The sequence below is a fragment of the Pan paniscus genome, chromosome 20 (assembly GCF_029289425.2).
Source record: "Pan paniscus chromosome 20, NHGRI_mPanPan1-v2.0_pri, whole genome shotgun sequence".
Taxonomy (NCBI): domain Eukaryota; kingdom Metazoa; phylum Chordata; class Mammalia; order Primates; family Hominidae; genus Pan; species Pan paniscus.
The window spans coordinates 43883150-43897413 of record NC_073269.2 but is presented as its reverse complement, the minus strand read 5'-3'; the positions used below and the strand labels follow the sequence as shown (position 1 = coordinate 43897413).

The 14264-nt window shown below is 42.1% G+C and overlaps 1 protein-coding gene across 4 annotated transcripts in view; it reads left to right on the top strand.

Moving 5' to 3' along the window:
- The window catches only part of ZNF573 (zinc finger protein 573), an 88321-nt gene that overhangs the window by 47447 nt on the left and 26610 nt on the right, over window positions 1-14264 (top strand). The window lies entirely within an intron of this gene.

Below are 14264 nucleotides of genomic sequence, written 5' to 3'. Positions count from 1 at the left end.
AAGATCGTAGCATAAGCTATGGAAGAAGCTTCAACTTTACCCCATTTACCAATCGCCTTATTTCTTTTATATTTCAAACCTGTTTTCAGTGACAGGGGCTTTCTTTTTCTTTTCTTTTTTTTTTTTTTTTTCCCCGAGACAGAGTCTTGCTCTGTCGCCCGGGCCGGAGTGCAGTGGCTTGATCTCCGCTTATTGCAACCTCCACCTCCTGGGTTCAAGTGATTCTCCTGCCTCAGCCTCCCGAGTAGCTGGAATTACAGGCGTGTGCCACCATGCCCGGCTAATTTTTGTATTTTTAGTAGAGACGCGGTTTCACCATGTTGGCCAGGCTGGTCTCGAACTCCTGACCTCGTGATCTGCCTGCCTCAGACTCCCAAAATGCTGGGATTACAGTTGTGAGCCACTACACCCAGCCTCGTTTTTCTTTAGTGCAATATTTTACCTGTATTTTGGATTCAACTGTTTTTCCAGCTCCCCTTTTGCACACACACACAACACACATATCAATGTAGTGATCATGAGGAAGACATGTAAGGTCCTTATCCTTATGGAAATTTACATTGTACTAAAGAACACATAAAAATAAACAGGTAGGCTGGGCGCAGTGGCTCACGCCTGTAATCCCAACACTTTGAGAGGCCGAGGTGGGTGGCTCAGGAGGTCAGGAGTTCAAGACCAGCCTGGCCGGTCTTGAATGGTGAAACCCCGTCTCTACTAAAAATACAAAAATTAGCCAGGCATGGTGGCAGGTGCCTGTAATCCCAGCTATTTGGGAGGCTGAGGCAGGAGAATCGCTTGAACCCAGGCGGCAGAGGTTGCAGTGAGCCGAGATCATGCCATTGCACTCCAGCCTGGGCGACAGAGTAAGACTCTGTCTCAAAAATAAAATAAAATAGGCCGGGCGCAGTGGCTCACGCCTGTAATCCCAGCACTTTGGGAGGCCGAGATGGGCAGATCACGAGGTCAGGAGATCGAGACCATCCTGGCTAACACGGTGAAACCCCGTCTCTACTAAAAAATACAAAAAAATTAACAGGGCACAGTGGCGGGCGCCTGTAGTCCCAGCTACTCAGGAGGCTGAGGCAGGAGAATGGCATGAACCCAGGAGGCGGAGCTTGCCGTGAGCTGAGATCGCGCCACTGCACTCCAGCCTGGGCGACTGAGAGAGACTCCATCTCAAAAAAAAAATAAATAAATAAAATAAAATAAGCAGGCAAACAACTACTATTAGGCAGTGTAATAAGCAATGGCAGAAAGTAAGCAGAGATTAGGCCATTTTGGATGAAATGGCCGGGGACAGCTTCTTTGGGGCAGTAGTATTTGGAAAGAGACATGGTATAAGGTCACAAGCCATGTGTTTATCTGGGGAAGAATATTCCAAGCTGAATAAAGAGCTTAGAAGGCTAAGGAGATGGCTGAGGCATTGGAGGGAAGGAGTATGGATAGTCAAGGGAGGGTAATAGAGAGAGCTACGTGAGTTTGAGGAGCACCAAAGTAGACCAGAATAGAGATCCTAAGAGGAGAGTGACAAGAAATGAGGTCACATTGTTAGGAGTAGTCAGATCACATGAGGTATTGTTGAATTTGAATTGTTGGGAATAAGAAGGATTAGAACCAATGATGTAATTGTTTTCAAGGCATTTTTTAAAACATTAGACAGATTCAGAGAACAACATATAACACATGAGTAGCTTACTGAGTCTTACAAGTTAAACAATCATGTCACCACAGCCGTGTCAGGAGTTAAAACTTAAAATTTTTTTTTAATATAATTTTAGAGTTACAGAAAGGTTATAATAATGACATACAAGATTATTTTATACCCTCCAAGCAGTATTTCTAAACAAGGAGAGAGTTTCTAGTTGATTCTGAAGTCCTCCACGTCTGCAACCAGTCACAATCTTCTTCCTCCTGCTAAGTGTAACCACTATTCTGATTTTAATGGTAATAAGTTCCTTCCTTTTATTTTTTCTCCAATTTCAAGTCTTTTTAAGTTTTCGCAAGTCTCTAAGTTTTGTCTTCATCTTTCTTTGTGTTCTTAACCCCTTATTTGCTGAAGAAACATCTTCCATTCTATTTTTTGCTGATGCCATCCCTGAGATTTGCTTAAATATGTTCTCTGACCCCTCTATATCCTCTAAATAAGTAGAGGGGTCAAGAGGCTTATGTATCTGAGTTCAGAGCTTATACTGCTCACTGCACAACAGCCAGTAAGTCAAGAGGTAAGGTGTTAGGGCAAGGAACTTTATTTCAGAGAGCCAGCAAACCGAGAAGATGGCAGGCTAATGTCCTAAAGAACCATCTTAAAAGGCATGAATCTCGGCCGGGCATGGTGGCTCACGCCTGTAATCCCAGGACTTTGGGAGGCCGAGGCGGGCAGATCACAAAGTCAGGAGATCGAGACCATCCTGGCTAAAACGGCGAAACCCCGTCTCTACTAAAAAAAAAAAATACAAAAAATTAGGTGGGCGTGGTGGCGGGCGCCTGTAGTCCCAGCTACTCAGGAGGCTGAGGCAGGAGAATAGCGTGAACCCGAGAGGCGGAGCTTGCAGTTTGCCGAGATCACGCCACTGCACTCCAGCCTGGGCGACAGAGCGAGACTCCGTCTCAAAAAAAAAAAAAAAAAAAGGAATGAATCTCAGGCCGTTTTTTATGTTGGCGAAGGGGGAACTAGGAGGAGGTTGAGGTCAGGAGGTGACTGGCGACTACAGATATCTGGGTGTCAGCAGGGGTCCGAGAAGGTTGCACAACGTTGTCCTCGGTCCGGTCACAATGCTCCTATAAATCTTTAACATAACGTTGTTACTTGTATGCACACCCTCCCTATCTCCTTGGGAATTATTAATAGTTTTGGAAAGGGATTATTATTCCTTGCTTTAAAGTTATAGTATAAATTAAATCCTCCCATAATTAACTTGGCCAGCGTGCAGTTATGAGCAAACGCCATTAGCTTGTGAGGTTAGAAGTAAGGTGGAGTCAGCTATGCTAGATTTATTTCACTGTTACACTTAATCGATTTTGATTCAGTTTATTTTATTTATTTTTTTGCAAGACTACTTCCTGGGCAGTATTGTATGCATCATATGTTGGCACTTTTCCTGCTCCCCTCATACCAGACAGAGCTGGGCTTATGGTTTACTGTGTTAAAGGAAAACACCACCTCTGAAGAGCTTTATATAGTATCTCAGAGGCAGAAGGGCAAGGATGGCTTTTACTGAGAATTAAAAGTTTGGTTTAAGGCTGGTCTTCATGCGGGGACTTGATTAGGATTAGGTAAAGATGAAGACACCACAGTGGAGAATTAGTGGAAACAGCTAGGTTAGAATTTTGAGGTTAGGAATTGAAAATTTTCTAGAGTACAAACTGTTGATGTTTGCCATTTAAGAGTTGATGAATCTTTCAGGAACTTCCAGTAATGAACAATGAAGCCATTTGCCTGTGCAAGAAACTTCCAGAACAGTAAAATTGTGCTGAGGAAAACAGTGGGATGTGTTTATGTAGACAGTAAGCTACCTGTAGGGGGATTGGTAGGTCCACTTCTCTGTTTCAAGGCTGAGTGTGGGAGTGAATGGTTTAGGTTCTCAGCATAAACTTTCTGGTTGTCTCTCTGTGATTTTCAGCAGTCATTTATGCTCAGTGCCTGGATGTATTAATTCATCAGACATTCCAAAATGGTCATATTCTAATTCTAACATTTATTTTTCATTTATTATGTACAAATATAAACAATTTTTTACATCACCTACTATTTGGTAACTACTGATACCATTTGGAAAATAAAGGCTGATCAATATTTGGTCTTTTCTCTTTTCTTTTTTTTTTTAAGATGGAGTTTTGCTCTTGTCGCCCAGGCTGAAATGCAATGGTGTGATCTTGGCTCGTTGCAACCTCCACCTCCCAGGTTCAAGCCATTCTCCTGCCTCAGCCTCCCAAGTAGCTGGGATTACAGGCATGCACCACCATGCTCGGCTAATTTTTATATTTTTAGTAGAGAGGGGGGCTTTGCCATGTCGGCCAGGCTGGTCTCAAACTCCTGACCTCAGATGATCCACCGGACTCGGCTTCCCAAAATGTTAGGATTACAGACATGAGCCACCGTGCCTGGCCCCTAGGATCCTTCATAGGTAACTAGACAGTTTTTGTTTTTGTTTTTGAGACGGAGTTTTGCTCTTGTTGTCCAGGCTGGAGTGCAATGGCACAATCTCAGCTCACTGCAACCTCCGTCTCCCAGGTTCAAGCGATTCTCCTGCTTCAGCCTCCCGAGTAGCTGGGATTACAGGCACGTGCCACCACACCCAGCTAATTTTGTGCTTTTAGTAGAGATGGGGTTTCTCCATGTTGGTCAGGCTGGTCTTGAACTCCCGACCTCCGGTGATCCGCCTGCCTTGGCCTCCCAAAGTGCTGGGATTACAGTCATGAGCCACCACTCCCAGATTTAGACAGTTATTTTATTGCCAGTCTTCTCCCATCTGATATGACAAAGTGTTGCAGGCTTATCTTGTACGTTTCCTGTACCAAGCCTTTAGTCAGCCATAAGTTTGTGAACTATTGGGTTCTTTTAGTGGGAAATGGTATTTTAAGGCCACAGTCTAGCCTCTAGAAGTGCCCATTTTTCTGGGTTGAAGATTGTTATAGGCTTTTTACCAGCTAAAGATAGAAAAATCTGTAAGTGACTGGGTGTGGTGGCTCACGCCTGTAATCCCAGCACTTTGGGAGTCCAACCTGAGGTCAGGAGTTCAAGACCAGCCTGGCCAACATGGTGAAACGCCATCTCTACTAAAAATACAAAAATTAGCCGGGCATTGTGGCGGCTACCTGTAATTCCAGCTACTGGGGAGGCTGATGCAGGAGAATCACTTGAATCCAGGAGGCAGAGGTTGCAGTGAACAGAGATCATGCCACTGCACTCCAGCCTAGGCGACAAGAGTGAAACTCCGTCTCAAAAAAAAAAAAAAAAAGGCCGGGCGCAGTGGCTCACACCTGTAATCTGAGCACTTTCGGAGGTCGAGGCAGACGGATCACGAGGTCAGGAGATCGAGACCATATCCTGGCTAACACAGTGAAACCCCGTCTCTACAAAAAATACAAAAAATTTGTCGGGCGTGGTGGCGGGCACCTGTAGTCCCAGCTACTCGGGAGGCTGAGGCAGGAGAATGGTGTGAACCTGGGAGGTGGAGCTTGCAGTGAGCCAAGATAGCACCACTGCAGTCCAGCCTGGGTGAAAGAGCGAGACTCCGTCTCAAAAAAAAAAAAAAGTGACTCATGCCTGTAATGCCAGCACTTTGGGAGGCCAAGGCGGGCAGATCACGAGGTCAAGAGATCGAGACCATTCTGGCCAACATGGTGAAACCCTGTCTCTATTAAAAGTACAAAAATTAGCTGGGCGTGGTGGCACTGGTCTGTAGTCCCAGCTACTAGGGAGGCTGAGGCAGGAGAATTGCTTGAATCCGGGAGATGGAGGTTGCAGTGAGCCGAGATCGGGCCACTGCACTCCAGCCTGGTGACAGAGCGACACTCCGTCTTAAGAAAAAACAACAACAACAAAAAAAAAACAAAAAAAACTCCAAGTATACATATATGTATGTGTTTACATATTTACATAAAAATAAATTACCTAATGAGTTTATATGGCAACTTCCTGGCCAAACTTAGAACTAAATGGTGTTTAATTGAAATTTTCTGTCTTTGATCTGTATCTGTTATTCCTCAGTACGAATTCTCCAATACTCCAGTGATGATAAAATTAAAATATCATGTAAGTATTCATTTCCTTTATTCTATTTTTTTTTTTTTTTGAGACAGAGTTTCACTCTTGTCGCCCTGGCTGGAGTGAAAAGGTGCGATCTTGGCTCATCGCAACCTCTGCCTCCTGGGTTCAAGCGAGTCTCCTGCCTCAGCCTCCAGAGTATCTGAGATTACAGGCATGCGGTACCATGCCCGGCTAATTTTGTATTTTTAGTAGAGATGGGGTTTCTCCATGTTGGTCAGGCTTGTCTTGAACTCCCGAACTCAGGTGACCTGCCCACCTTGGCCTCCCAGAGTGTTGGGATTACAGGCATGAGCCACCATGCCCAGTCATTTCCTTTATTCTTTATGACACATAAAACATTCTTAGAACATTAATAACAGCTTTACTACCTAAATGATTACTGAAAACAGTTTTTTAGTATGCCCAGTCTCCTCCCAATTTTTAGTTTTACTGTAATCATATTATGAAATATATAGTCATTACATCATATGCTTTCTCCCTTATGACTGATATTTACTCTGTTTTTTTTGTTTTGTCTTGTTTTTTTTGAGACAGTCTCACTCTGTCGCCCAGGCTGGAGTACAGTGATGTATCTTGGCTCACTGCAACCTCTGCCTTCTGGTTTCAAGCGATCTTCCTGCCTCAGCCTCCCAAGTAGCTGGGATTACAAGTGTGTGCCACCATGCCTGGCTAATTTTTGTATTTTTACAAAATACAAAGGGTGGTCTCGAACTCCTGACCTCAAGTGATCTGCCCACCACGGCCTCCCAAAGTGCTGGGATTACAGTCTTGAGCCCCGGTAACTGGCCCTGATATTTACTCTTAACCTAAGTATATATTTTTAATATATATATATAACTATAGTTGTTCTTGGGTATTTGGTGCTCAGCACCCTGTGGCATGGCTGCAGTGATTCATGCATATGAGACAGCCTTCCAGGAGCTCTCTTTTCCACAGGTGCTAGAGCTCAAGTGCTAGGAAATGAGATCCACACGGCAGGAGTGTGGGCCTCCCCTGACTTAAGAAGACTGGTTTGGCTGGGCGCGGTGGCTCATGCCTGTAATCCCAGCACTTTGGGAGGCCAAGGCAGGTGGATCGCTTGAGGTCAGGAGTTCGAGACCAGCCTGTTCAACATGGTGAAACCCCGTCTCTACCAAAAACATAAAAAATTAGCCGGGTGTGGTGGTGCATGCCTGTAATCCCAGCTACTCAGGAGGCTAAGGCAGGAGAATCACTTGAACCAGGGAGTCGGAGGTTGCAGTGAGCCGAGATCACACCACTGCACTCCAGCCTTGGTGACAGAATGAGACTCCGTCTCAAAAAAAAAAAAAAAAAAAAGACTGGCTCCATAGGTTGGTACAATATCTGGTGTGAGGATTCTTTAGTCATCGTTTCCAGGGTCTTTCAAGGACATGCTCTTTTAAAAAGAAAAGTAGTCAAAGAAACCCTAAATATGGTGTTCTCTTCATCTAGCCCCTAGTCCACACTCCGAGGTGCAACTTGCCAATCAGGGTCATTGTTACCATAAATAATGAAACTTATTAACATAGTTGACACATTCTGTTTTTAGGGAAGCAGCGTTGGAGAGTTAGCCTAAGAGTACATCCTCATGCAGAATGGGATTCCCATTCTGTTTAATGTTTAATTACAGAACATTAGAAAATGTTTTGTTAACCCTTTGCCCACATTACCCAAGTGATTTCACAATACTCTAAGAATATTATCAAATATACAGTCCACATCCAAATTTCTCCCAATTATCCCAATAATGTCCTTTTATAAATTTTAAAATCTAGGATCAACTGAAGGAACATCTGTCATACTTACTCACCAAATCTATTTAATATCCTTTAATTCAGAGCATCTTCCTTCATGAAATTGACATCTTTGCAAAGTCCAGTCCACTTGATTTCTTTTTAGAATGTCTACAATCTACAATGTATTATCACTTCCTTATGATTAAATTCAAGCCAAACATATTTTGAAAAATTGCCCCCAGGTGATGTTCTATTCTTCCCATTGTATCACATGAGGAGACAATAATAGTTTGTTCCACTGGCAATGCTAATATTATAATTTGGTGAAATAAGAATTTGTGCCTTAGGCAATGCTAATATGATATAACTGGTTTGAGATGCTTTCCATGATTGTATCTGTCCAGGCCAAGGAAAAACTTCTTTTTCACCCTCTGAAGTTTCACTGAAAATCACTGACAAAAGGCAAATTGAGGAGAAAAGGCATACAAATTGATCTAATCATACTTTTTCATGACACAGGAGCCTTTAGAAAGAAGATCCAAAGGTACAGGGGAAATTACCTATTTTTATGCTTAGGTTTAACAAAGTATGGACAGCTATGTAGAAACAGGATTGGGCAAAAAGGGTGTGATCTAATGCTAATAGCCTGAGTAGGGAAACCCAGCAAGGCCTGTCTGTCTAGGTTCTTCTTGGCCTCTCAGAACACGTATTCCTTCCTTCCGGAATGGAGCACTCTCTCTGGAATGGGGAACTTATGACCAACAGTCAAACAAAGTAGGCCAGGGAATTTTTTATGGCCAGTTTTTACCCAAAAAGGCAGGGGAAAGTTAGAGTAATATTTTTAGGTTTTATGAGTAGCTCTGGGGACAAGGGGTTCTGGTTTCCATGACTTGCCTTGGGGAAGAGGGCTTCTAGTCTTTATGGTTAGCCTAGGGGGAGAATGGGACTGAGAGACAGGAGGGCAAGAGAAGGTCGGAGAAAAAACTTTTGCTTCTGAGGATGCTTTGCGGACTTCATTTTGTGGTATTATTTTGTGAGTCCCAGGAAAACAATACAGATATCCTATTTCTCCTCCAACTTTTACACCCCCCGATCCCCACCACAGATTTTAGCTTCCAACAGTAGATTTTGCTTATACCAGTTCTTTTTTTTTCTTTTTGAGACAGAGCCTCACTTTGTCACCCAGGCTAGAGTGCAGGTTCAGTGGTGCTGTCTTGGCTCACTGCCACCTCCGCCTCCCAGGCTCAGGCTGGGATTACAGGCACTGTAGCTGGGATTACAGGCTTGTGCCACCACCCCCAGCTAATTTTTGTAGTTTTTGTAGAGATGGGTTTTCACCATGTTGACCAGGCTGGTCTTGAGCCCCTGACCTCAGGTCATCTACCTGCCTCAGCCTCCCAAAGTGCTGGGATTACAGGCGTGAGCCACTGCGCCCAGCCTGCTTGTACCCATCTTAAAGCAACATTTGCCTACTGATGATTTTGCATTAACTTCCTACATTTATTAGCTGGAAACTTTTTTCTTCTTCTTCTTCAGACAGACTCTCACTCTGTTGCCCAGGCTGGAGTGCAATGGCGCGATCTCAGCTCACTACAACCTCCGCCTCCCAGGTTCAAGTGATTCTTCTGCCTCAGCCTCCTGAGTAGCTGGAATTACAGGCATGCACCACCACGCCTGGCTAATTTTTGTATTTTTAGTAGAGACGGGGTTTCACCATGTTGGTCAGGCTGGTATCGAACTCCTGACCTTGTGATCTGCCCGCCGCGGCCTCCCAAAGTGCTGGGATTACAGGCTTGAGCCACCCCACCCGGCCCATTAGCTGGAATTCTTCTGTAAGAAGGAATACTCCCTTTTTCCTCTATTTATTCAATTATTTATATCAATATGGACTCATAGATGTTTATTTTATTCCATGAGTTATAATACAATACTATCCTTAGTTATTTTTCTTCTGCTTTGGCCATTGGGAACTCTTTCAAGTTGGTGTCTGTGCCTTTTCAACCTGCTCACCTTTGGTGAGCATTTCTTATTTTCTGGCACTACAAGTTGTTAATCTAGGATTATCTTATATTTTCTTTGCCATAGCCCTGGAATCAGCCACTTCTGTAAGGAGCACCAGTTCCTTTTATTGGGAACGCCATTTAGAAATCCAGATCTAGGCTTAGGTATGCTAATTGCTCCTGGACCCTCTTAGTGCTAGGCCCTCTTAACTCATTGAACTGGCAGCTATGTACGTATGTGTGGCAATGTGGCCAATCACTCTGGAGTATTTTCCTGTTCTTTTGAAGCTGCAACACCAGAACATGCTTTATACAAATCTTAAAACTCCAAATCATGTGTGTGAACAATGTCAGTCTTTATCGTTTGCATTTCTTATCGCTGAAGCTGAGAAAAATAATTTTCTCCATTTCATCTTGTCCAAATTTTACATATACTAAAGGAATTGCCACACTGGCAGTAATATCTAATCATTTATCCAGTTGCAGTGAAAATGAACAAAGACCAGTGAAGGTTGATATGCCATTATTAAATTAGGATAAAGAAACCAACAACGTAAGTTTTACACTCTAACTTAAACTATAATTTTTATTTTTATTTTTATTTATTTATTTATTTATTTATTTTTTGAGACAGAGTCTCGCTGTGTTGCCCAGGCTGGAGTGCAGTGGCGCAATCTTGGCTCACTGCAAGCTCTGCCTCCCAGGTTCACACCTTCCTGCCTCAGCCTCCCGAGTAGCTGGGACTACAGGTGCCCACCATCACGCCTGGCTAATTTTTTTGTATTTTTAGTAGAAACAGGGTTTCACTGTGTTAGCTAGGATGGTCTCAATCTCCTGACCTCGTGATCCACCTGCCTCGGCCTCCCAAAGTTCTGGGATTACAGGCGTGAGCCACCGCGCCTGGCCTAAACTATAATTTTTAAAAAGAAATTTGAAAAATGATAGTTTTTAAAAACCCTTGAAACTAAATCTATGTTTATATTTTATTAAATGTTTATAAACTTTTGAGTTACAGTTAAACTTCAGGTCAATTAAAATAGAGTTCTTTTACTTGATGTAAAAGAAATTGTTCTCTGATATTGCTATAAATTTCTAATGGTGCTATGTTCTTGTCAGAGATTAAGAACTTGTATAACATATAATTCTATAATATGTAATTATATACTTCTATATTGTGTGATTCGTTATTTTGTTTGTTTGTTTATTAGAGATGGGGGTCTCACTGGGTTGCTCAGCTGGTCTCTAACTCCTGGGCTCAAGCAGTCCTCCTGCATTGGCTTCCCAAAGTGCTGAAAATACAGGTGTGAGCCTATAATTAGTTATTATTGATATATTAGATATATTGATATATCAGCCTATAATTAGTTATTATTGATATATTAGAAAGCAACTGATTTTTGTCTGAAAATAGCAGCCTTCCTGATATATCTTCATTATTCTGGTACTTTGTATTATTTTGAGTTGGACTTACTTGTTATATGTTTATGATATTTCAAAATATTAATTTTTCTATATTTAACGATATTTTTCATATATTTCCTAGGGTGTCAATATACTGTTGACTTCCAAGAATTACCAGACATTTCTGTTCATCTAGCAAAGCTAAGCTTATTAGATTTATTGCAAAAATGGGAGAACAACCTCTTGAAAGAGTAACAGTAGTGTCTTAAAATAAGAAACCAGGAAACTGACTTATCAGGTTTTAGAACCAGACTGGGTCATTTTTTTTTTCCTTTCTTTTTTTTTTTTAGACGGAGTCTTGCTCTGTCGCACAGGCTGGAGTGCAGTGGCCCGATCTCAGCTCACTGCAACCTCCGCCTCCCAGGTTCAAGCAATTCTCCTGCCACAGCCTCCAAGTAGCTGGGATTACAGGTGTGTGCCACCACACCCGGCTAATTTTTGTATTTTTAATAGAGACGGGGTTTCACCATGTTGGCCAGGCTGGTCTGGAACACCTGACCTCAGGCGATCCACCCACCCCTGCCTCCCAAAGTGCTGGGATTACAGGCGTGAGCCACCGCATCCAGCCTCTTTCTTTTTTAAAAAACGTGCTCCACAGAAAAGTAGCAACTGGGTAATTTTATATATATATATATATATATATATATATATATTTTATACTTTAAGTTCTAGGGTACATGTGCACAACATGGAGGTTTGTTACATATGTATACATGTGCTATATTGGTGTGCTGCACCCATTAACTCGTCATTTACATTAGATATATCTCCTAATGCTATCCCTCCCCCCTACCCCCACCCCACAACAGGCCCCAGTGTGTGGTGTGTGATGTTCCCCTTCCTGTGTCCAAGTGTTCTCATTGTTTAATTCCCACCTATGAGTGAGAATATGCAGTGTTTGGTTTTTTTGTCCTTGCGATAGTTTGCTGAGAATGATGGTTTCCAGCCTCATCCATGTCCCTACAACGGACATGAACTCATCATTTTTTATGACTGCATAGTATTCCATGGTGTATATGTGCCACATTTTCTTAATCCAGTCTATCATTGTTGGACATTTGGGTTGGTTCCAAGTCTTTGCTATTGTGAGTAGTGCCACAATAAACATACATGTGCATGTGTCTTTATAGCAGCATGATTTATATTCCTTTGGGTATATACCCAGTAATGGGATGGCTGGGTCAAATGGTATTTCTAGTTTTAGATCCCTGAGGAATCACCACACTGTCTTCCACAGTGGTTGAACTAGTTTACAGTCCCACCAACAGTGTAAAAGTAATTTTTAAGGCAGGTTTTGCAAAACAGAGCGGACTAATTGGGATGGGGCTGAGTCTATGACATCATAATTTTAGTGTGGGCCAGGCACGGTAGCTCATGCCTGTAATCCCAGCACTTTGGGAGGCCGAGGCAGGCAGATCACGAGGTCGGGAGATCGAGACCATCATGGCTAACACAGTGAAACCCTGTGTCTACAAAAAAATACAAAAATTTAGCCGGGCGTGGTGGCGGGCGCCTGTAGTCTCAGCTACTCGGGAGGCTGAGGCAGGAGAATTGCTTGAACCCGGGAGGTGGAGGTCGCAGTGAGCCAAGATCACGCCACTGTACTCTAGCCTGGGTGACAGAGTGAGCCTCCGTCTCAAAAATAATAATAATAATAACAAAAATAATAATTTTAGTGTGGGTAGGCAGTGAGAGGTGAGATACTTGGAGCCTTGAGGAGTAAGCAATTGGCCTTAAGAGGGGATTGTGTTGGTTTCACTTCTCAGTAACCCCCATTTTTCCATTTTTGGTCATCCTTCTGCTTGAGATGGAAGATAAACTTATGTGGGAACACTAGTTCAGATGTACAGTGCTGTTTGATGTTATCGTTGTGTTTTTAAAAGTTTTCCCTCATGGTTATTCTAATCTCCATACATTTCGTATTTTTGTATTCCTTTTGTTGGAAGATAATTTGTTGGCTCATTCGATGGAACATATATAGTAGCATTGCTATATATATGACTGTATAGTAGCATTTTATTATTTTATCATAATATGAGATTATATATTGTATATATATATATAAAGTGATATAGTAGCATTTTATTATTCTGGAGATCACACTTCTGAACAAACGTATTTAGGGAAGAATTGCGATCACAGTTTATAGTCTCCTAAATCAGAAGCCAACAGAGGCCAAATTAAAACAAAAGAACAGATTCCTTACCGAATGCAAAAAGCCATTATAACTAGATAAGTAGGGGCATTCTGCAAGTTTCCTAATGTTATTGCGACTTGTTTTTTGAGTCATTAATATTAGTAATATTAAAGATTCCACAGAGATCTCTAGTGATATAACATTCTTCCCATAAGACAGCACATAAGCCTGCCCCCTTAGACCAGCATTGCATCTAAAGCAGCTCTCTTTTGAGTGACCATGCCTGCAATTTTACGCACCTCCGTTGAGGAGTTCTGTGCTTTAATCCCATGATCTTAATCTACTATTTCTGAAACTGTATGTACAATTCTTAACATTTTTCAGCCCTCATAGAGCATAACATGAAGAGGTTTGGGGGAAGAAGGAGATGGCAGAATTTCCCTTCAACAGTTAAAGTTCTTTAAGTGGCATCAGGCCCACGAAATCTCCTTGAATTAAGTGATCTAAAGATCTCTTATTCTGAGAAAGGAAGTTGGTAGGCCAACATTGATCCTAGGTAAAATAAGGATCAGTTTACTGAGATATAACAACTCTGTGCCCACTTCGCAGATAGGAGCCAACAGCCTTTTCACAGTATCAGTCATTAGGAGACAGCCAGACATCTGTTTTCCCTGCAGGCTTCCCTGAAGGGTCAGTGGTGGGATAATACAGGTTAGCGTGTTAACCTAAGCGAAAGAGCACAGGGTTGAGCCCAAGTAGTGGGCTTTTCTTACAAGGTTTATAAAAGTGATTAATTTCCTCATGTTATTCTTTATTTCGTGTATTAGGAAATTTGCCTTTTATTCTTACTGCATTGCCTCATTTAACTTTTTTTTTTTTGCGAAGAACTATTTTGCAGTTGTTTTATATTTTTCTAAATACAGTAAATCATTTTTGCTCTGATTTTACCAATGCCTCTTCTGTTGCATCAATTTATTTTCTTTCTGATTTTGAAATTTGTGAGTCATAATTACTCACTTATTTTCATTCTTTTTTGATCTCTTCAGTATTTAAGGCCATAGATTTTGCTTTAAGCACAGATTTTGCTGTTCTATCTAGTTATATAATGTTTACACAGTTATAATTTTAGTTTATTTTGGCCCCTTGCTTCAGGTCAATTA